The sequence below is a fragment of the Macaca nemestrina genome, chromosome 10 (genome assembly GCF_043159975.1).
Source record: "Macaca nemestrina isolate mMacNem1 chromosome 10, mMacNem.hap1, whole genome shotgun sequence".
NCBI lineage: Eukaryota > Metazoa > Chordata > Mammalia > Primates > Cercopithecidae > Macaca > Macaca nemestrina.
The window spans coordinates 17,316,657-17,341,261 of record NC_092134.1 but is presented as its reverse complement, the minus strand read 5'-3'; the positions used below and the strand labels follow the sequence as shown (position 1 = coordinate 17,341,261).

The window sequence follows — 24,605 nt, the reverse complement described above, 5'->3', positions numbered from 1 at the left end:
GGACTGAGACCAGGACAAGGCAAATTAAGCATGTAAGGAGCACAATTTTAGAATGCACCCACCCTCAGGGCATGCAGTGACTCACCCGTCTCTCCCTATCCCAGCCCTGCAGTGAAGGGTTATTTAGACCTTAAGGTAAAGACTCTGTGATGGACACAGACCATCCCCATCAAGGAACACCCTGTCAGCAGACAGCCTACAGCGATCAGCCTCTCCAGGGATGGCTCAAAGTGCAGAAAGTCATACCCTTTTTTCTCAGGGTGTGTTTTCATTTTTTATCTTTTTAAAATTTTAAGTTCTGGGATACATATGCAGAACATGCAGGTTTGTTACACAGGTAAATGTGTGCCACAGTGGTTTGCTGCACCCATCAACCCATCACCTAGGTATTAAGCCCTGCACGTATTAACTATTTATCCTGATGCTCTCCCTTAAGGTGTGTTTTTAAATGTAGGCTTTATAGTTCTCATTATTATTATTCAGGTATGACAAAGTCAACAGATAGGAGGCCATTGAGTATTAAAAAGATAGTTTGCTACTCACAGATCCCGTGTGAGAGCTTGTCATGCCATGCAGTGGCCACAAGGGAGCAGCACCAGGGATGTTCAGGAGGGAATGGGTGAAAAAGTAGGCAAGATCCTTGATTGCTGTTTCTGAAGGAAGAAACAGATGAGGCAGGTAAGCAGGCTTGGGATCGGCTCGTTAATAACTTCAGTAGGTTCTGGGGCATAGCACTGCCCCTAGTTGTCTGGTACCTGGCCCTGTACAGTGATTAGGGTAGGTGGATAGTGGCCCATAGTGGGAGAGCCAATAAAGGAGGTGGTGGGGCCTGTGGGCCTTGGGCTGGTTGGTTTGCATATGAAAGCTGCATTTGAAGTCCACTCATTTACTCTGTCAAGGAATTGGCTGGCTTTAGGAGAGGGAGTCTCTGCAGAGCCACCAAGGGTCCCAGGTGTGAAAACATGAGAATGAAAAGGCATGCTTGATACATGGTGGCCCACATCCAATGACCAATGTATGTTGGAGTATAAAGACCCGGCCCTCCCAGCCCAGCATGGGACATACCCAAAGGAGCCACTTCAGCTCCAGAGCTCCCCATGGGGTCACTGGGCCGAAGCTGTCATTAAACCCTCATCACAACTCAACTTCCCCATCTGCCTATTCCTGCTTCTTCTTTCCCCAACCTTCCACAGACGTAGATCCCCATGGCACTCCACAATAAATACCCTGCAACCTAAACTCTGTCCCAGAGTCGGTCTGCTTCCTGAGGACCCCAGCCTAGGACAACATGAGAGGAAAAAAAAAATGTGAAATACGTCCCCAAAATGTCAGTGGGCAGACGGTGAGATGGCCAGAGAAGACAGTCATGGGGTGAATCCCCAGCCGCATCCAGCCTGGCCCACGCCCTACGGTCTCTCTCCCTGGCGATAATTCTGGGTCTTTCTCTCTCGCTCTCTCCTGCCATCTCTCTCTCCCTTTTTACATTGTAAAGTATAACACATATACAGAAAAAATGTACAAGTCACACAGACACAGATCAGTGAATTATTACAAAGCAAACACCCAGGTCAAGAAAAAGAACATCAACTGCAATCCCCAAACACTCCACCATTCCACCTCCAACCAAAGGTAACCTTTTGTCCCTCCTGAGTTTTAACGCCCTTAGTTGGGCTTGTTTTGGAATTTTATACATTTGACTATAATGTCTATAGAGCACATATTTTTTTAGCTTGCTTCTCTCCCTCAAAATGTATACAAAATGTGTATATGTGTGTTGTGTGTATGAAATGTATCCATGTCACTGCAAGTAACTATATTTGATTCATTTTTCATTGCTGTATAATATTCTATGATGGAACCATGGTATCTCATTTTTCATTCTACTTTAATGGACATTGGGGTCAACAGGCGTGTGGTAAAAGGATTTCTGTAAACAGCCCATAAACACTGGAAAAGAATGTTCAACATCATTGGTTACCAGGAAAATATCACTTCAAACCAAATTCCTACCACCAAATTCTGGTGGCTACTACCTACCCATCATAAGAACTAAAACTAAAAAGTCAGAGAATACCAAATGTTGGTAAGAATGCAGTGCATTTGTGTTCGTCTTCCACCAAGCCAAGCTGTGTGGTAACCAGGTTGCTAGGTGTGAAGTCGACCATGTTCACTACAGCCAAAGGAAGCCAAGAGCAGCAGCAATTGCTCAGAGACTTCAAATCATCAAATAGCATTTTCATATAAACAAAGACACCAGGCAAATCTACCAGCCCTTCATTCTACCTCGTCAGCATCTCACCCAGCTTTGTTTTCCCAGTTAAAACAATACACTCAAGTGCAGTTGAATAAAGACATATATTTTGGCCTGAGCACCAAATCAAAGGGGTATGGGATGAATGTGCTGTCTCAGCTGCAGATGCACACCTGAACCCTGAGTCTGGGGGCCAGGTGGGTGTACACCCGAACCCTGAGTCTGGGGGCCAGGTGGGTTATATGAATCGTCACATCACCTTGACATATCACCTGAATCAGAACCACATAAAGTCTTGTCCAGGTCTAGTCGTTCTATTAGTCATCCAAGTGGCTTTCCAAAAATAAAAATAGCCTAAGCATTTACAGTGACACATATTAAAATCCAAAAACTAAAAGCCTACTGATGACGGCACTCCAGGTGGCTTGGAAATGGGTTTTTTTTTTTTTCCTTCTTTTAATCTAAATCATGTTCCCAGACAGTGCCAAGACTGGTATAAATTCTCTTCTGCACTGATCTTTTACATACTTTTGTGCTTGTCTGCGATGATTGAACGTGACTCATTCATAGCTCTGTTTTCAGCCACTGCTGCTCTCTTCCAGTCAGCCACATCTGTTTCTTTGCAGTAAAAGTCTCCCTTTGTCTATCACTTAATTCCGCGGTGTTCTTAGGAGAAAGGGAGTCCACAGCAAGGGCTGGTCACATGCCAGCAACTGCCACGCGCGATAGTGGATCCCAGACCATCTGCTCTATTTATTGATGGTGATATGAAATGGGATGTCAGCTGAATGAGAACTGCCAGCTCCGTAGTGTAGACTGGTGGTTTTCAACCGTTTGTTTTTGTTGCAAACTCTTTCTTTCAAACAAAATTTAAATAAAACTTGTAAAAGGATTCCTGTTATGGAGTGGGGGAGGGATACACTCTCCCCTTTCCCCTCCTGAGAACTCCCAGAGTATCTTCTCTGAAACTGTAGTGCTCCAGGAACATGCCTGACGCCACCAGTGTAGACTAAGTTCATGGTAGAGTAGCGGTTAACACGGGTTATCTCTAGATGATTTTTATTTTCTTCGACTTTTTCTATATTTTAACTTATCTATGATGAACATGTATAACATTGCAATCATAAAATCAATGGAATGTCTTACAGAATACTAGTATTGTATGATATTCTTTAAACACATTCTACAAAGCATCAAGCTGGTTTCCGGATATTGGCTGATAGTCATTTGTGCTGTGTTCTGGGCACCATTCTCAGCAGTGAAGATACAGTAGTGAGCAAGACACACAGCAGCTGGCCTCAATGACCTGACATTTTAATGGTGGGAAGACAGGCATAGGAGTGTCCTGCCTACATGGCTCTGCAGGGACTCGCTTGGGGATTTGTGCTTTCCATCCCTGCAATCTGGAGTTCTGTGGGTCTAGCAGCCCTAGTACTCAGAGGGAAGAGGCTTCTCCAGAGGACAAAGTAAGAATTCCACTCTACTCAGGTAGCTGGCCCCCTGCACCAGTTGGCCAGAAGGCAAAAAAATAATAATAATAATCACTATACTGGTGAAGGCAATTGATTCTGATCATCATGAAGAAGCCAGGCTGCAGCCACATAATGGAGCCAGGGAGGTCCATGCATGGTGCTTGGCTGGTTCACTGTGCATCTCTTGCTACTCTCATGCCTAGAAGTAACTGTAAATGGGCAATGCAGCCTGATCAGGACATGCAACCATGGCTCAGACCCCTCCCAGATGAGAGTCTGGGCCACTAGGTCAGCCACTTAGACCAGCAACAGGAGAGGGGAGTCTAGAATGAGTGTTGGAGAAGGAAGATGAGTACAAGTGATGCCCCCGGGCTCACTGCAGCAGTAGGGCCTCTAGTTCATGCCTTTCTCACATAAGCTTCTTCCACAATTGTGGTCAACCAGAATCCTGGAGAAACCATGCCTGGATAAAGTGAACTTAAGTGAGAAGCAAATGGGTGGACTGCAGCAGATGCAGGTGGTGCCCCAGACCCTCCTTACTGGAACGTGCCCTCATCCCCCATCTGCACTGTTGTTGGCTGATAACTCATAGCTGTCACGCTCAGCCAAATCAGAGACACCTCTTCTAGAAGGCTAAACTGCCCTCCCCTTCTGGGAGACCAAATAAATGCATGGAGTACAAAAGCCCAGCCCCCACGCCTCAAAAGAGAACCAGCCCCAAGGTGCAATTTATGTTTCGGAGCTCCCTGTGGGATCAGACCGAAGTTGTCTCCTACTACACTTTTTTCGGATACTTTGTATTACTTAAATTGACAAAATTTGCATATAATAGAATACAGACATGAAATATAAAATTCCATGAGTTTTAACAAATATCTTCCAGTAACACTACCCCCATCAAAAATATTTCTATCACCATCTCCTGCCTGCTTCCAGTTTATCCCAACTTTTTTCATAGCCATTTTTTTCTGATTTTTAATCAACAAGATTTACTTTGTCTATTCTTGAACTTCATATATATGGAACCATGCAATATCAACACTTTTGCATGTATCTTCTTTTATCCAATGTAATATCTTTGAGATTACTATATGCTACATGTATCAGTAATTCATCTTTTATCATACATATTTTACTGCCAGAAGCAAGTCATCTTCTATTGCTTAGTATTCAATTGTATGAATATGCAACAATTTATTTTTCTGAGACAGGGTCCCACTCTGTCACCCAGGCTGGAGTGCAGTGGTATGATCATGGCTCACTGCAGCCTTGACATCCAGTGCTCAAGCAATCCTCCTGCCTCAACCTTCCAAGTAGCTGGAACCACAGGCACACACCACCATACCCAGCCACTTTTTTGTGTACGTAGAGACGGGGATTTCACCATGTTGCCCAGGCTGGTCTCGAACTATTGTGCTCAAGCAATCTTCCTGCCTCAGCCTTCCAAACTGCTGGGATTACAGGCATGAGATATTGTGCCCAGCTGTCCTATCTTCCTTTGATGAAAATTCAGGTTTATTCCAATGTATAGGCATTATGCTATCAAAATTCTTGCACATGATTTTTGTGAATGTATGCTTTTATTTCTCCTTGGTAGATAAGTAGGAATGGAATGACTAGGTCATAAGGTGGATGTATAACTTATAAGAAACGTTTTTTCCAAAGTGGATGTACCATTTTACACCAACAATGTGAGGGTTAGAGTTGTTCCACATCCTCGTCAACACTTGGTGTTATCAGATTTTGAATTTTACCCATTCTAGTGAATGTGAAATGATATCTCATTGTGGTTTCAACTTGCATTTCCCTAATGGTTAATAATATTGAGTGCTTTTCCACATGCTTACAGGCCACTCATGTATCTTTTCTTCTAAAGTATCTCCTTCAAGTCTTTTGCCCATTTCATTATCTTTTCATTATCAATTTGTGTTTTTAAATATATTTTGCATACAATTCCATGACAGATACATGTGTTAAGAGTAATTTCTCCTAGACTGTGCCTCGTGTTTTCATTTTCTTATTGAGGTCCTTTAATGAAAAAGTTAATTTTGATGAAGTGCAATTCATCTAGTCTCTTTTTTGATCAGTGAATTTTGTGACTTTCCTAAGAAATCTTTTGCCTATCTCTAGGGTGGCTTAGTCTCCAATGTTTTCTTCTAGAATTTTTGTAATTTAACTTTCATATTTAGGCATACAGCCCTTCTCAAATTAGTTTTTGTGTGTAATGCAAGGTAGGTGTGGAGAATTATTTTCAAGTATTTACTGAGTCATTCCAGTGCCGCTGGTAGAAAAGCCTTTCCTTTTCCAATGGCATTGGGGCATTTGTTGAAAGTTATGTGTGTACGAATCTATTTCTGGATTCTGGATTCTGTTCCATTGGTCTATTTGCTTATCCTTGAGACTGATTTCTTGTTCTTGCTTGGCTTTTTTCCCTGTCTTATCCTGTCTCCCTCACTGCTCCCCTGGCCCCGAAAGAACCACCTTAATAAATCACTTGAATTACATTCCCATTTCAGGCTGTTTTCAGGGAACTGGATCTAAGACAACAGACAACAGACATGCAAGTTAATAATTAAATGAGATACTTTGGGGTGCTAATTAGTGTTAGGAATGAGATGAAATATGGTGATACTGTCAAAAGTAGCTTGCAGGGAGTAGAGTTCAAAAACGGCCTCTCTGAGGAGGTGACATTGAAGTCAAGTTCTGAGTTTTGACAATATATATGGGTTGTTGAAGTGCAGCAATACAGCCATCATTAGAGCCAAGAAGTTCTAGGAACTGAGACATTAGGGTGTTGGGTGGTTCGTCAATGTCATTACTGAAGCCACTGAGCATGATAGTAAAAGTGATGGTGGAAAGGGAGCCAGAGAACTAGATGCTAACCCAGGCAGGAGTCTATTCAAAAGCTCTTTAAATTAGCTAGGATTTTTTTTTTCTTTTAGAGATAGGGTCTCACTCTGTCACCCAGTCTGGAGTGCAGTGGTATGAACATAGTTCACTGCAGGCTCAAACTCCTGGGCTCAAGCCATCCCCTTAGCTGGGGATTTTGGAGGATTACGAAGTAAAGAGGATTTCCAAGTATCCGTGGGAAACAGGAAGGACACCTACCTTATCTCCAGGTGCTGAGTCCTGGGGAGTTGGGAGGAAACCACAGCCTTGATACAGAGGCTATAGGGGAAAGGTATCCTCAGGGAGCAGCCAGTTTTTATTTGGAGCAAGAATTTGAGGGGATGTTCCAGAGAAGATATTTAGGATATAGAGAAGTGTGCAGATCATAGGTCATATGCTCCAAAGGGCACAGGAGAGGGGCCCATGTGCAGAAAGATGTAGGAGAGTGAGTCATATTCGGGATGTGGGGAGGTGGGTGGGAAGGAGACTCCTGTGATGGAGGCACTGGGGTCTTGGACTTCTAGGTGTCTCAGTAATGAATAGGATTGGTCCTGAAAATAAAGCATGTGGTATTTGAAGATTTTGTGGGCATCTACTGAAGACATAATGGCAGCCAGCAGTGTCCAGTCATTAAAGACATCAGGAAGGCTGGACAGGACCAATATCCTTCATCACAATGTTTCTTAAACATCAGTAGACCACATATAACCATCGGGATTTTTGACATACTTGCAAATCACTGTATATTTACATAGTAATTTGCTTTCATTTAAAACTTAAAATTTACTAAGGAAAAAGAATATCCTTAAAATCTTAATTTGATGTGCTGACTATATTTTTGAATACTCATTAAAATAATTTGATTGAGATAAAAATTAGATCTGCTAACATGATCCTGAGTATGTGACCACATTTGGTGAAATATTACACTAGTTCAGAGTCACCGCCATATTCTGTAGGCCACTCCTGCCAGACACTAAACTCATTCATTAGACTGCAGATGCCATGGTCAGTCAACAAGGAACCTAAAGTTGAGTGAGGGGTAGAGAGAAGAAAACCATTATCATACATTGTGATAAGTGTTATGAGGGTGGTGGAGGGCATGAAAGGAACCCACAATGGAAAGAGAAAGCCCTCAAGTTTAGAAAAGTGCAGGTGGACGGTATATCTATTAAGGGTGCTTTCTGGCAGGTCCGACTTGGCTTTGACCAGTGGTTCTCACGCTGAAGCATGTGGCAGAATCACCTGGAAGACTTGTTAAAACAGATTGCTAGGAGAACTTGTGAAAACAGATTTCTAAAATTTCTTGATGACATGCCTAGATGTGGGTCTTTTGTCATTCCTCATGCTAGGTACTAGATAGACCCTTTAAAGTCAACATTAATGTTTTTAATTTTCTTTATTGTCCTGTATTGTTTATTTGTAACTTCCAACTTTTTCCTGTTTGTTTTCTTGCTGGAATTTATTTTAATTTCCATAGGTTTAGGGGGTGACAGGTGGTATTTCATTACATGAGTAAGTTCTTTAGTGATTTGTGTGATTTTGGTGATTTTGTACCCCCACTATACACTGAATCCTATTTGTAGTGTCTTTTATCCCTCACTCCCTCCTACCCTTTCCCCCAAGTCCCCAAAGTCCCTTGTGCCATTCTTATGCCTTTGCATCCTCATAGCTTAGCTCCCACTTATGTATCCCACATATGTTTGGTTTTCTATTCCTGAGTTACTTCACTTAGAATAATAGTCTCCAATTCCATCCAGGTTGCTGCGAATGCCATTAATTCATTCTGTTTTTATGGCTGAGTAGTATTCCATTTATATATATGCCACAGTTTATTTATCTACATGTTGATTGATGGGCATTTGGGTTGGTTCCACATTTTTGCAATTGCAAATTGTGCTGCTATAAACATGCAGGTGCAAATAGCTTTTTCATATGACTTCTTCTGAACTTAATCAGATGTTGAACTGCCTAGATTAATTAATATTGTTTCACTTTTATTTTTTATCCCTTCATATTTAACTTCTACTTCTAGAACTTTTTCTCAACCTTCTCTTCCCATTCCTTTATTGAGTGTTTTCTTGATGTATTGATACATGTATGTATTTTTGAGAGCACTTAGTTATTCTGAGTGCTCCTTTTATGGCATCCAGTTCTTGTTTCATGATTTTAAAGATATTAATTATGATGCTTATAGAAATGTTTTTCTACCTTCTGAATTGTCTATGTATCCTCTGAGTTCCACTTTTCTTCTGATTTGTTAGATTTGACCTCCACATATCATTTGTTATATGAGGCACTAAAAACTGATTGAAGGTTCAGTCTCTTTAGGTGGAGCTTTTGACTTGTGGGCTTTGTGGAAGGGCAATAGGATGACAAGCTAGCTCCTTCCTCGAGGGATACCCAAAAAGCATTTTCTGTGGGTGTTTTAGCTGGGATGCTCAGTCCTTCCAGAGAGGACCTCTGGCTACTGATGGGAGGCCAAGTGAGGGAATTGAACCAGGGCGTTTCTGTTCACCTTGCAGATTTTCACTGAATCTTCCTGTTGTCAGTTCCACGTCTCTCCCCATCCTCAATGTACAAACCTCCACATTTTAGCTAAAGTGAAGGGAATGCAGTCCCTTGCACTTGTAGGGTTGGAGAGGGGATCTGAGATTCCAGCGCCCCTGATGTAACTTCTCATCTATTTTCAGCCCATCTCTCATTCCCAAACTCAGCAGTATCTGCTGTCTCCAAATTTGGAAGCTTCTCTGAAAAGTTACGAGTACAAATCTGTTTGCTCATGGTTGGCTTTTTTACCCACCCTCCTGCATCAGTTATCTGCGGCTACACCACAAATTTCCCCAAAACCTGGTGGCTTAAACACGTTCTATTTTACAGTTGCTTGACTCTGACTCATGGTTTCTACAGGTCAGGAGATTGGACACAGCTTATCCAAGTCCTCTGACTCCTGGTCTCTCACAGGCTGTAATCTAACACATCTGCTGGGATGCAGTCTCATTTCAAAGATCACTGGGGGAAGAAACCACTTCCAACCTCACACACCTGGCTGTTGGCAGGATTCAGTTCCTCATGAGCTACCTGATTCAGAACCTCAGTTGCTCAGTAGCTAGAGACCACCCTCGGTTTCTCCCAACCAGCGTTTCTCTTTAGGGCATCTCGCAACATTGCAGCAAGGAAATAGGAGAGCTAGTGAGTACAGCACTGCAGGATGACTATAGTTAGCAATAACATCTGAAATCGTTTCAAAGAGTTGGAAGGAATATATTTAATGTTCCCAACACAAAGAAATAATACATGTTTGAGATCGATATGTAGTTATCTGATCTGCTCACTATACATTGTATGTATTGAAACATCACTATGGACCCCATGGATATAAACAGTTATATGTCACTTAAAAATAAAATAACTATAAACAAAAAGACAAAGAGAGGGATACAGAAAGGCCACCCAAGATGAGAGTCACAGTCTGTTAAATCTAATGTCTTCTATTTTCTTTGATCTTATAGGTTTGTGCTCTTGAAGATTTATTTCACTGTCATTTTTAGTGAGCTTCCAGTAGGATCTGAGATATGTAAGTTTTCAATTCACCAAGGTAACGATGTTGACTTTTCATAGAATTACTTATGAGTCCATACAAACGAGTCTTTACAAACCTCTAAGATGGAAAGTGATTTGTAGAGAGAGGAAGATGGACACGCTACATATCACCATCTATCACTGCTTTGGCCACTGTGGTCCACCAGCTGTTGTCATTTCACAATGAAGATTTTTATGTGTCCAGAGCAAAATGGGAACAATGAGGGGAAGAAATTTGATTTTTGTTTTTTTGTTTTGAAACAGGGTCTTGATCTGTGGCCCAGGCTGGAGTGCAGTGGGTGAAATGCAACATTCACTGTAGCCTCCACCTCCCAGGCTCAAGCGATCCTCCCACCTCAGCCTCCTGAATAGCTGGATTACAGGGAAGTGCCACGATGCCCAGCTAATTTTTGTATTTACCTTTGTAAAGAAGTGGTTTCACCATGTTGCCCAAGCTGGTCTCAAACTCCTGGGCTCAAGCAATCCACCCACCTCGGTCTCCCAAAGTGCTGGGATTACAGGCGTGAACCACCATACCCAGCCAAAAAAAAGAAGTTTGTAAGTAAAGCTAAACATGTTCATGACCCTATATTCTGAAAACGTCTTTCAAAGTCTTTTGGTGTTAAAAAATGTGTTTTTTAAAAAATGAACAGATGATTTTTACATGGCAAGGATTTTTTATTTTTTAGTTTCTGTCAAAACAAAGTTGACAACCTTATGTTAGACCCTCTAATTTTTAAAAAATTACTCTAGTGTATAGGATACCAAAGTCTGGGAACTATTGTACTAAAGTATTGTAGCAGTGCTGTCAAATGGGTTTCACCTCCCTTGCCCACATCCCGGACCACTATTGAGTGGGATTCTGAGGCCCTTTCTGATCGTACAGGGAAGCCTGCTCACAAAAAAATGCCCTAAGGATACCAGAGAGAGAATGTGGTGGCTGAGACAAACACCCACTCACTACAGAAAACAACTCATTGTAAGGACCAGAGATGGTATCAAAGACAGAAGCAATCATCTTATTATAAAGTAGATGCTGCTTATTGCAAAAATGTGGAACCAGCCCAAATGCCCAATCCACGAGTGGAGTGTGTGTGTGTGTATATATATACGTGTGTATATGTATATATATGTGTGTACATATATATGATGGAATACTACTCAGAAATAAAAAGAAATGAACTAATGGCATTCATAGCAATCTGGATGGAATTGGAGACTATTATTCTAAGTGAAGTAACTCAGGAATGAAAAACTAAAAATTGTATGTTCTCACTTACAAGTGGGAGCTAAGCTATGAGGATACAAAGGCATAAGAATGATACAATGGGCCGAGCGTGGTGGCTCACACCTGTAATCCCAGCACTTTGGGAGGCTGAGGCAGGGGGATCATCTGAAGTCAGGAGTTCGAGACTAGCCTGGCCAACATGGTGAAACCCTGTCTCTACTAAAAATACAAAAATTAGCTGGGTGTGGTGGCACACGCCTGTAATCCCAGCTACTCGGGAGACTGAAGAAGAAGGCTTGCTTGAACCCAGGAGGCAGAGGTTGGCAAGTGGCACTGAGCCAAGATGGCACCGAGCCAAGATGGCACCATTGCACTCCAGCCTGGGTGACAGAGTGAGACTCCATCTCAAAAAAAGAAGCATGATACAATGAACTCTGGGGATTCAGGAGGAAAGGGTGGGAAGGGGGTGAGGGATAAAAGACTACAAATTGGGTTCAGTGTATACTGCTCCAGTGATGGGTACACCAGTATCTCACAAATCATCACAAAGAACCTACTCATGTAACCAAATACCACCTGTTCCCCAAAAACCCATGGAAACAAACAAACAAAAAAAAAACACCCAAGGTCTCCTAAAAAATGACAGCATCCATCAAAAAATTAAAGTAGATCCTGCTTGTCCATAGGAACAATGGTATAACTGGTGGACCTGGCCAATGACCGGGTGAGACCAAAGCAAGCCAAAATATAACATGCAGCAGCACTATGCATATAACAATTACAAAATGTGAATAGCAGCTGGGCGCAGGGGCTCATACCTGTATTCTCAGCACTTTGAGAGGCCAAGGCAGGTGGATCACCTGAGGTCAGGAGTTCGAGACCAGCCTGGTCAACATAGTGAAACCCCCATCTCTACTAAAATTATAAAAATTAGCCAGGCGTGGTGGCGGGTGCCTGTAATCCCAGCTACTCAGCAGGCTGAGGCAGGAGAATCACTTGAACCCAGGAAGTGGAGGCTGCAGTGAGCGGAGATCATGCCACTGTCCAACCTGGACAACAGAACGAGACTCCATCTCAAAATAAATAAATAAAAGTAAAATAAAATGTAAATAGCATCTAAGATATCCCGCTTGCACCAAGAACCAAGTTCTGCCCTGTTGGGGCGATACAGCTAGCCCCCTTCTCATAAGAGTGCATATGCACGGGCTAGATAAGGCCAGGAATAATTTGCAAGAAAATGGTAACAGCAATTCTCCTCCTTCAGGGGGTGCTACTGATGACTGGGGCGCCAGAGAGCGAGGGAGACTCACTTTTAACTGTTACCCTCTTTGAATCCTTTAAGCCATCTGTGTGTCTTGCCTATTCAAAAATACATTTCAAAAACATAAAACCATCACTCACTATCATTTCATGAGAGAGAGAAGGCACTGGCCAATGCCCAGAGGGAAAGAAAGAAGGACACCACCTCAGAATAAAAGATTCTTCCCCATAGAGGAGAGGCGGCAGCTTTACGCTGGATCAGAAATAAAGTGTACAGTTATGTTTTCCTTTTTTTCCCAAATGCAAAAAAAAAAAAAGTGACTTATTTTGCATGTAATTGTCAAGAAAGAAGTGTAGTTTGTGGGGGACTCTTAGGCAGTATAGCTTGAAGGAAATCCCATCCAATTTATTCTGGCCAAAGATTTTCATCATATCGTTGTCTGAAAATCCACTTTCCCCGACGAACGTGGGAACCATTGGAATTAACACTCTCATTGATCTTTCACTGAGCCTTAACTATTCTGGGAAAAGCTGTAAGAATTCAGGAATCAAGCCTGTAAATTTCTGGTTACCTCTCTTGCCCTCTCCCTGTGAGGCCAGGACAAAACAGTGGCTCCAGGTTCCAGCCAGCAAGTGTTACAATGAAGACATATTTCTTGGATTAATCTATTGAAAACAAAACAAAACGAAGCCAGACCAATCTCTAACCTACCACCTGCCCCTTTAAAGGTCTATTAAGGTCCCAAAGCAGCCATGTGAAGTAGCTACCGCATCACCCACATGACGAAGGAGAAAACGGAAGCTCAGAGTAGTTAAATGACTTACCCAGGAATGCACAGCACTTAAGGAGCAAAGACAAAGGTCAAGCCCAGCTCAGCTGGATTACCAGCCTTCCTCACTTGGAACCTGGCAGGCGCTTGGTGGGCGCTCGCTTAGTGTTGGTTCTTGTCTCCCATGTTTACTCCCACTGGGTCCTGCCAGGAGCATGGCAGCTGACGGAAGGGGAGACAGCCAAGACTCAGGCCTAAAACTTGTGTGTGGGGTTGGGAGGGGAATGGGCACTGGCCAGTCTTTGGACTTGGTGCTGCAGACAGCCCCACGTCTAGCTGGGTTTCTCCAGAAACACAGACCCTTTGTCAGGGCCCCCTGGTCCAAGCACAACTGAAATTTACCCCCAAAGAAATGACTGAGGGACATCAGGCCCCGTGGCTTCAATGAGCAGGAAGGGTGTTTTGTTTTGTTTCGTTTTGTTTGAGACAGTCTCGCTCTGTCACCCAAGCAGGAGTACAGTGGCACCATCTCTGCTCACTGCAACCTCCATGTCTCAAGCTCAAGCAATTCTCCTGCCTCAGCCTCCCAAGTAGCTGGGATTACAGGCATGGGCCACACCTAGTGTTTTTTCTTGCTTGTTTTTTGTTTTCTGTTTTTTGTATTTTTAGTGGAGACAGGGTCTTGCCATGTTGGCCAGGCTGGTCTCGAACTTCTGGCCTCAAGTGATCTGGCCGCCTCGAACTCCCAAAGTGCTGGGATTATAGGTATGAGCCACCATGCGCAGCTGGGAAGGGTCTTTTAATAAATTTATGCATTCAAAATCCAATTCATCCAGGCTCTGACAACCACCTCTCCTCCTATTCCATCCCAAGCCTGAAAACCCTTTCTTACATATTAACATGTAGCCTCTAAGCTGGGAGATTAAAGAAGAGGCGGCCTTCTTATCTCAGGTTGGAGATTTGGAGCGGCCTTCCTGGTAGAACTGTAACAAGATCCCTTCACGGGAGGAACTAATCACTGTGAAAGCTTCTGACAGTAGAGGGGATGGGAAGAGCAGAGAGACAGCTCCAACCAGCAGCCTCTTTTTCCACAGTGTCCCACACGAGGAAACACCTGCACCTGCTGGATCCTGTGGTGCTCAGCCTGACCTTAGCTACAAAGCGAGGGGCTACAAGCAAGGAAGAGCAAGGGATGGCCAGACCCATCTCACAGATGAGGTCCATCAAGTCTCAGAGGGGCAGCATATGAGATGGCACTCCTAAAAGAAATGCCTGGGGCCGGGCGCAGTGGCTCACGCCTATAATCCCAGCACTTTGGGAGGCTAAGCTGGACAGATCACCTGAGGTCAGGAGTTCGAGACCAGCCTGGTCAACATGGAGAAACCCAATGTCTGCTAAAAACACGCACAAAAAAATTAGTCAGGCGTGGTGGTGTGTGCCTGTAGTCCTAGCTACTCCAGAGGCTGAAGCAGGAGAATCGCTTAGATCCAGTAGGCAGAAGCTGCAGTGAGCCAAGATTGTGCCACTGCACTCTAGCCTGGGTGACAGAGCGAGACTGTCTCACAAAAGAAAGGCCCAGATACCCAGTAAGCCACCAGGGCTGTAGACAGCTTGCAGATGAGTAGGGTCCTCTTGCAATTGTAATAACCAGCCTGGCTGGACTGAAAGGTGATCTTGGTGTGTGCTGGGGCTGGTGGTTAAACAGGAGTTTGGGGAATTGGTTATTGAACTGTTGGTGCCCTGAAGTCAGTCATGGTGGGGGTATTAGACCATGGAAATCAGCACACACACAAATCAGAGTTGTTTGTTTTGGGTTTGTCTCCCCAGAGAACTAGCTTACCAACACACCACTACGTGAGAAGGTAAAAGTACTTCAGACTGAAGCCAGAAAGACTTGGGTTCACATCCTGGTTCTTCCGCAGTAAGCCTGAGACCTTGGCAAGATATTTAACCCTGTGGGCCTCAGTTTCTTTATCTGTAAAGTGGGGCTGATACTAGTGACTGTGTCAAAGGGCATGTGAGGACTAAACAGGATGTGTGACATGCTTAGCATGGGCCTCGCTGGCACTGAATCCATGTTAGCTTTCACTGCAGTTAAAGTAATAATCATCTATTCATCAATTTCCTTCTCACAGACATTTCTTTTTACTGCTCAGAATGTAGGCAGATTTTCTCTTTGGAAGCCCACTTCCCTGCCTATGTGATATTAAGGCAGAACAAGGGGACCTAGAAACATGTGAACATTAGAGCCCAAAAGTCCCAGAATGAGGTCCCAGCATCTCAGTCACTTACTAGTGGCAGAATCTTGAGCAAGTCACATGAGTCCTCTGAACCCTCTATCTGTAAGGCTGTCAGAAGGATTCAATGAGACAGAAGTTTGCAAAGCACACAGCACCATTGCCCAGAGCAGGTGCTTGCTAAGTGGCATCACATATGATGATACTGACATGAGGAATCATTTTCATGACCCCCCTGCTACCAGATAATGAGTTCTGCAAAGGCAAGCCCTGTGGCTACCACACAGTAAGTGCTCAATAAATTCTTATTGAGGGAAATCAGTCCCCCAGAATTAACAGCTGTCCTGCTCACCTCCACTCTCCAAAGAGGCCATCAGCTTCATCTAAGCAGCTGTGCTGCTGTGGGAAGGGTTTTGCCTTTAAAAGGAGCCAGAACATTGGCATCCATCTAGGCAGTGCCTTCAGAAGCCTATGACATCACAAGACAGAAGTCACCTAAGTCTACTCAGGCAGCCATTAACAAAGTACCATACACCAAGAGGCTTAAACTACAGACATTTATTTTCTCACAGTTCTGGAGGCTGGAAGTGCAAGATCAAGGTGTCTGCAGGGTCAGTCTCTGGTGAGGGCTCTCTTCCTGGCTTGCAGACGGCCATCTTCTTGTGGCCTATTTTCAGTGCATTTACAGAGAGATCTCCTACTGTTCTTAAAGCCCCCTACTCTCATGAGCTCCTCTAACCCTAATCACCCCCCAAAAGCTCCTCTCTAAAGCCAGTCACATTAACGGTAAGGTCCAACATACTCAACCTATGAACTAGGGGTGAGTGCAATTCAGTCCATGGTGCCAACTTTCTAATCAGTAACTCTTATAAGTGGGCAGTACATTGGGACCAGCTGTTCTGGTTTCTAGTTATAATCCCCAGTACCCAAAAAGCTACACACTATCTCACCTCCATGCATTTGCCCAAACCCTTCCTTCCTTCCTTCCTTTCTGCTGTGAAAACTTCTCTTCCCTTCCTCATGTATGGGAGTCCTGCTCATCCTTCAAGACTCAACGTAGGAGGCCGGGCACGGTGGCTCACGCCTGTAATCCCAGCACTTTGGGAGGCCGAGGCAGGCGGATCACAAGGTCAGGAGATCGAGACCATCCTGGCTAACACTGTGAAACCCCGTCTCTACTAAAAATGCAAAAAATTAGCCGGGCGAGGTGGCGGGCGCCTGTAGTCCCAGCTACTCGGGAGGCTGAGGCAGGAGAATGGCGTGAACCTGGGAGGCAGAGCTTGCAGTGAGCCGAGATCGCGCCACTGCACTCCAGCCTGGGCGACTAAGCGAGACTCTGTCTCAAAAAAAAAAAAAAAAAAAAGACTCAACGTAGGTATCTCCACCCCAGGGAAGTTTCCCTTAAAAAGGAAGGAGCTTCCCCTCTGGTTAGGGACATGCTGACTGCAAGCATGGCTACATCCTCTGCTCCAGGTTAAGACACAGGCTCTAGTTGCATATGCCTGGGTCCAAATCTACTATGGGTGACTTGGAACAAATCATATGTCTTCACAGAGACTTGATTTCTTGAAAAACTTCCCAGAGCTATTGCAGGCATTAAACAACAGCAAACAAAAGGATGTAAAGCCCAGTGCCCGGCCTCAGCAAGCCCTCGACAAACAGTAGCTGGTATTTTTACTAAGGGTAAGGCCCATTTTCTCCACCTCCACCCCACCACACACACACAGAACATTTAGAAGAGACCTCTGAGTTCAGCATATACTTATTGGTGGATGGCTGGTGACAGAAGACAGCAGAGGGTGAATCACAGGGGGTGACCTGTCAGTAAGTATGACAGTTCTCAAAGACATCTTTGGAGCACCTACCACATGCAAGAAAAACACACCAGGGAATAAGCATGATGAAGAGACGAACCAGAGTGTTTGAGATGCGAGGGAGACCGATTCGTAATGGAAATGAGGCTCCATCTGCTGCAGGAAACAAGAAACAATCTCTCAACCACCAAATTATAAACATTCCCTGAGTCTCAGTTTCCCCATATGTAAAAATGAGGATACAAACAGCTTCCATGGGATGGCTATGGGAAGGAGTGAGCATCAAATAAAATAGTCCACATAAAGTGCTGGCACAGAGGAAGTGTTGAAGACGTTAACCTTCATCAGTATTATTATTACTCGTGGAAATAAACCCTAGATGGTGGCCAGGTGCGGTGGCTCACACCTCTAATCCCAGCACTTTGGCAGGCCAAAGTGGGAGGATCACTTGAGGTCAGGAGTTCGAGACTAGCCTGGCCAACATGGTGAAACCCCATCTCCACTAAAAATACAAAACTTAGCTGGGCATGGTGGCGGGCACCTGTAATCCCAGCTACTCAGGAGGCTGAGGCAGGAGAATTGCTTTAACCTGGGAGGCAGAGGGTGCAGTGAGCCGAGATCAAGCCACTGCATTCCATGCAGCCTAGGTGACGGAGAGAGACTCCATCTCAAAAATAAATAAACAAACAAACAAACAAACAAACAAATCCTAGAGGGTAACATCACTAGGTACCTCCAGTTCCTTGGAGTTTTTACTCCAAGATCAATGAGAAGAACATTAGGAAATTTGCCCTGAGCGTCTGGATTTCCATCTTTAAATAGGGAAGGCGCAGGAATGGTCATAACGGTTGGGGAGTATTTAGCTGCAAGCAGACACCTCACCATGAGCGCCTTCAGCCATGGGGTTGGGTTTTCCTGAATAAGAAGTCTGAAGTGGGCCATCCAAGGCTTCCTGCACCTCAAGGATGCCAGAGCTCTGGACTGACATCACTGCCATCCTGGTGGCTTCGACTCAGACTCAGCTCCAGCCACAACTGTCAGCCTCTTAAACACAGTGGGGAGAGGAGAGAAAGGACATTTCCCAGAATTTCCCAGAGCAGCTGACATTGACTCCCATTGGCCAGAACTGGGTCATATGGGTTCCCTCAGCCAGTGAATGGGTAAAAATTCTTTGCCAAGGCCAATGTCAAAAAGGGTATTTCCCGGTTTTCTTCCAGGATTTTTACAGTTTGAAGTCTTACATTTAAATATTTCATCCAACTTGAGTTGGTGTTTTCATATGGTGAAATGTAGGGGTCCAGTTTTGTTCTTGTGCACATGGCAGCCAGCAATCCCAGTGCCATTTGTTGAACAGAGAGTCCTTTCCCCAACAACGGGATTTTATGAGCAAGCACAGTGGGGTAGCCAGGGGTGCCCACAACAATCTTCTTCCCTGGGATGCACGTATGGGGAAGGGGGAATATCAGAGGCACCAAGGATCCCCATCCCCAACTTCCCCAGGAGATGAAGGTCATCAAGGCCTCAGGTGGTACTTAGCAGATGCTTGCTGTGTGCCTAGCCTCATGCCTGACACGGAGATGTGCAGGAGACATGGGCTGGTTCCTAAAAGAACAATGGAGTCAGGTGATAGAAACAAGACACACACAGGCACACATACATGCACACACACGCACACAACTGTATAAAGAGTGGGATCCTCAGTCGCTGCAGGCTGGCCTGATATAGTGGGTCGCAATGCCCTGGTCCTTGAAGAGTGGGAGGGTAGGGGGAGGAAGGAGAGGCAAGGGCATTCCAGGCAAGGGGCCCCGACTGAGCAAAGGCAGAGAGGAGTGTGTGATCTCAACCAAGAGCCTCTTTCCATATTGAAAAAACTTCTGTTGAATGGCAAGGTCTACACTGAATGCCAAGTACACAGAGAGAAGAATCCCAGTCCTTGTCCTTGATGAGTTCATGGTCTTTCAGGCATCCATTCACTTCTACCCCCTGCCCACCCCATGCAAAATAATCGATGAATATCATTTGCTGTAACCCAAGCACAGTGCTAAGCACTTCGCAGACAATCTCCGTTGATCAGCACAACAAACCTACCAGTAGGAACCATTAAGACCCTCAGTTTACAGTGGAGGAAACAAATGGGCACAAAGAGGTTAAATACCTAGAGAGGCAGGAGGAGGGTAAGAGGGTATCAGTGGGGTTCAAGAATACTGTGTTCCCTGTAAATGTATATAATTATGATTTGTCCATCAAAAATACTAATAAAAAGCAAACAAATGAAAATACTATGTGCCAATGTTAGTTCAGCCACAAACATTCTGTGTGACCCCGGGCAAGTTCTCTCCCCACCCTGGGCCTCAGCTTACCCACCTGTAAAAGGGATGCATAGTCTCGGAGCTGCCAGGCTCTGAGGTGTGAAGGTTTCCAGATGCTGCTGTGCATTAGAAATCCCTGGGGACCTGCTAAAAGTCTCGATGTCCTGGTCCAAGCACAGGCCAATTAAACCAGAATGTCTGTGGGTAGAAACCAAGCACAGCTTTGCTTTGTTTTGTTTGAGACAATGTCTTGCTCTGTGGCCCAGGCTGGGGTGCAGCAGCGCAATCACAGTTCACTGCAGCCTCGTCCTCTTGGATTCAAGTGCTCCTCCCACCTCAGAGGAGCTGGGACTACAGGTACTGCCAACATGCCCAGCCATTTTTTTTAAGGGTCTCCAGGTGATTCCAAAGGTGAAACAAAGTTTGGGAACCACTGGTCTGAGGATTCCAACTTCCTGGCTTTTTGTGATACCACAGGGATAGCCTGAGACAGGATGAGAGTGTTGAGCCAAAAATTAAATTAAATTAAATCTCCAGAATAGGCAAATCCATGGAGACAGGAAGCAGATGCACAGTTGCCAGGGACTGGGAGGACAGGAGAATGGGGTACAGAGTTTCCTTTTGGGGGCAATGAAAATGTTGGGAAACTAGATAGTGGTGATAGTTGCACAACACTGCATGTGCTGAACTGTATGATTTAAGAAGGTGAAAATGGGGCCAGTCATGGTGGCCTGTCATCCCAGCACTTTGGGAGGCCGAGGCAGGTGGATCACTTGAGGTCAGTAGTTCGAGACCAACCTGGTCAACACGGCAAAACCTCATCTCTACCAAAAAATACAAAAATTAGCCAGGCATGGTGGTGGGCACCTGTAGTCTCAGCTACTCTGGATGCTGAGGCAGGAGAATCGGTTGAACCCGGGAGGCCCAGGCTGCAGTGAGCTGAGATCCACCACTCCTCTCCAGCCAGGGCAACAGAGCAAGACCCTGTCTCAAACAAACAAACGAGATGGTAAAAATCAGAATCTCTATGCTATGTGTGTGTTACTACAATGTTTTAAAAAAGAAAGCACGGAGGGAGGGAGGGAGGGATGGAAAAGAAAAATCGAAATCGCAGTAAAAATAGGGCATGACTTGCAGGAGGTCAGAAATTTAAGGTCGAACAGGGGGACACCCAGGATAAGAGCTAAGCCTCTGGAGGCCGACCCAGGTTCAAATCCCCACTCTACGACTTGCTAACTGGGTGCTGTGTGATCCTGAGCAAGTGACCTCCCTCTCTGATCCTCTCTTGGTGCGTCTGTAAAACGGAGGTAAGCGAAGCACCGACCACAGCGAGCGGCCGCAAGGCTGGAATAGCAAACGCAGGGCATACCCGGCTTGATGAGTGAATGTCGCTGAGACGCTGGGCCCACGGGAAAGCATGTCGGAGTTTTGCGGAGCCCAAGCACAGGGGAGGAGAGGCCCCCAGCGCCAGGCCATCCCCACCCCAACCCCGCGGCCCGGGGGCCCTGACTCAGCGCGGTCCCGGCCTCACCTGGCGCTGCTGACCGCCCACGCCCGCCGCCCGCCTTTCATCTCCCCTGCCCGTGGCTCCGGGCACTGCTGTCCCAATTGCCCGGACGACGCCAACGCCCGGGCTCTCGGCTTCGCGCGGGGCTGGGCGGGCGGAGCGCGGCAGCCTCCAGGTGGGGCCGCCGCCAGGTGAAGCCGCGCCGCGTCGTCGCTTCCCGGTCTGTGGCGACACCTGCTGGTCGTCCGTGGAAGGACACACCCTCCGCTCCCACCACCTGCTTCCTCTCAGCCCATTCACTACTCAGCCCCTACTATGCGCCCTGTAGGTATCGCGCCAGGTGTCCGGGACCTTCAGGCAGAGAAATTAAGCAAAGAAAAAAATGCAAGTTGCATCATTTCTTTTTCAGAGACAGAATAATTTTAGTTGGGGAGATCCCAGCCAACTTAAAAGAAGCTAAGAAACTCTCCATGGGATGGGCGTGGAACTAATCCAAGCATCAGAAACAGCCTGTGCAAAGGCCTGGAGATAGGAAGGAGCCCCGCTCTTTGGAGGAAGTGAAATCGGCCAGGAAACTTGAACAAAGTGGCATACAGCATGAAGTTTGCAGCGACTAGGTGGGACCTTCCTTCCGTGCTCTCATTGCTACGTTGGAACAGGCCTGGAAGGAAAGGGATCTGCCCTGTTTTACAGACTGAGGTGTTGACCTAGAGGGGTTCTCTCCAGCCACATCTGCTGTGGGTGTCTGAGAATCATTTATTCATTCAACAAACTTTTCTTGAGCAGCTTTTATGTGCCGAGAGCTGTGCTAAGTATCAAATGCACGATGACAATGAGACATATTCCTTGAGGTGCTCCTAATCTTGTGAGTATATCGAACCGGACCAGGAAGACGGGAGAAGGGATTTCTAATGTGGGAGCTCTTACAAGCCTCCACATCCCAGCCCCCCAAGACAAACACAAAGGAATGAATCCATAATGGTGGAAATGTGAAACAAGCGGAGGGTAGTAGAGGAGGTATTTGAGCTCTTGAAAGTATGCTCGAGGAATGACTCAATCGCTATCCCCACTGCGCTCCAGTTTTGTACAGGAAAATAAACAAGCCACAGAGGCACTGAGTCAGGACACCAAGCTAGACCTCTACGGAGACGTCAGGGTCTTCGTGGCAAGTGAAGCTCAGAGGACTTGGCTTGGTAATAGGGGTTCACCCCAGTTCTCAGACAGAACTTTTGCGAGAGGATTCTCAAAACTCACCCACCCAAGGCAGGCTGATGGAGCTCACACGACGCACCACCATCCTCTACACCAACTGCAACTTGCCCCGAACCAGCTCCCAAGTCACTAATTGATGAAACCAAAGAAGGTTTATTAAGCAACAGACCCTGTTCCAGTCTTGCATTTTGGGGCTGGAATATGCTTACAAAGATAAAGGCCACCTGTGAACAGTAAGGGGCAGGTTGAAGTTTAAACGAATTATTTCAACCTGCTGTGATAAAATGAGGAAACTGAGGTGATTTACAATTTTTAGGAGGCACAGTAAGCTGTAGGATTCATCCTGAGAGGCCTTATGTATTAATCTGTTTTCGCACTGTTATAAAGAATACCCAAGACTGGGTAATTTATAAAGGAAAGAGGTTTAATAGACTCACAGTTCCACCTGGCTGGGGAGGCCTCAGGAAACTCACAATCGTGGTGGAAGGCGAAGGGGAAGCAGGCACCTTCTCCACAAGGCAGCAGGAGAGAGTGAGTGTGAGAAGGAGGAAGTGCCAGACTTTAAAACCATCAGCTCTCGTGAGAACTCACTATCACGAGAACAGTATTGGGGAAACCGCCCCCTTGATCTAATCACTTCCCTCCATCAACACGTGGGAATTACAGGTCCCTCCCTGTGTTTTAACTTCCCTCCAGGTGATTCTGATGCCCTCTGAAGATTAAGAACCTCTGATCAAGGAGGAAAAGTCCAGAGGAGCCTATAAATGTGTTTTTAACAAGCTACCCAGGCGATTTTGTATGACCCATGTGTCTGGAAACCATACTTCAGTTGAGGCCACCGATTTTTCTTTTCACCTTTTACATTGCCTATTTCTTCTTTATCTCAGAATGAATGTCTCATCTTCATTCTATAAGAATGTTTATTCTCATGAACAGTCACGTACCACACCAAAAAGCAAAGAGAACAGATGGTATCAACTAGAGAAATAGCAACCTGGGGCTATCCCAATTTTAGCACTAAACGTCTCAGGTCCCAGGAGATCCTTAAGTTCTGAGCAAACTGGGACAGTTGGTCACCCTACATGGATATTTATACATGGGCATTTACTGTGACCCAAAGAACAATCAACATAAAATGCTGAGAGTCTTGAATTATACTTTCCACAACATTTTCATGCCAGTCCTAATCCTAATTCACAACTTGAAATCTTCATCATCGTTATCTTTATGACTTACTATTTCTGATCTACTTTAATTAACAAAGCTTATAGGCAGAATGCTACACATTTCATTGTTCTGGCCATTTGACTTATGAATAACATTAAAACTTGACTGTGTAAATTGAAAATAAATATTCTGTGATTTAGCAATTGCACTCTTAAGTTTCTAGGAGAAACTTCTAGAGAAGTTAGGTAGAAGAGAGTTCTACCTGGCTACATTGTCTGCAGTCCTCTTGAAATATAGAAGCAACATAAATGATCAACAGGAGAATAGATGACTATATCGTGTTGTTTTGAAACAGGACAATGCTACATGGAACTGTAAAGTAAATGAACCGAAGCCACACGTATCCACATGGATATCTCAGAAACTTAGTCTTGTGTGCAGAAATCAAGTTACAGGAAGCTATATCTACCTTATTCATATGAAGTATAAATGACCGCAACTGTTGTATAAATCTTACAGATGCAGAATATGTAATAAAAATATATAAATAGATATGAAAATGATACAGTAACACACAGTATGATGGCTACCTCCAGAGGCAGGGAGGAATGGATGAAGAGAATAAGACCTAAAAGTCCATTTTAAGTGGATCTTAACTGTATATCTTATCTCTTAAGCTGAGACACATGAATAATCATTGGTTATTCTCCAAACTTTTGGTATGTCTCAAATATTTCATCATAAGTATTTTGCATACTTTATTCTTTGTGCAGGGATCCATGCTGTTTTTAACATATAAAGGCCCCATGACTTGCTAATATTTTAAAATTGCTAGTCTATCTAAGCTAAAATTGAGTTTCTTGTACTACACTAAGTTTGTATGTTAAGGAAACAGTCTGTATGTTTC

At 44.8% G+C, this 24,605-nt stretch overlaps 1 long non-coding RNA gene across 2 annotated transcripts in view; it reads right to left on the bottom strand.

Moving 5' to 3' along the window:
- The window catches only part of LOC139356521 (uncharacterized), a 52,265-nt gene extending 30,783 nt beyond the window's left edge, over positions 1 to 21,482 (bottom strand). For both annotated transcript variants that reach the window (XR_011608490.1, XR_011608491.1), the window contains exons 1-2: positions 21,344 to 21,482; positions 19,868 to 20,010 (exon numbers count right to left, since the gene is read on the bottom strand). This is a non-coding gene — a long non-coding RNA (uncharacterized lncRNA). The remainder of the gene's footprint in view (positions 1 to 19,867; positions 20,011 to 21,343) is intronic.
- Positions 21,483 to 24,605: the final 3,123 nt, after the last annotated feature.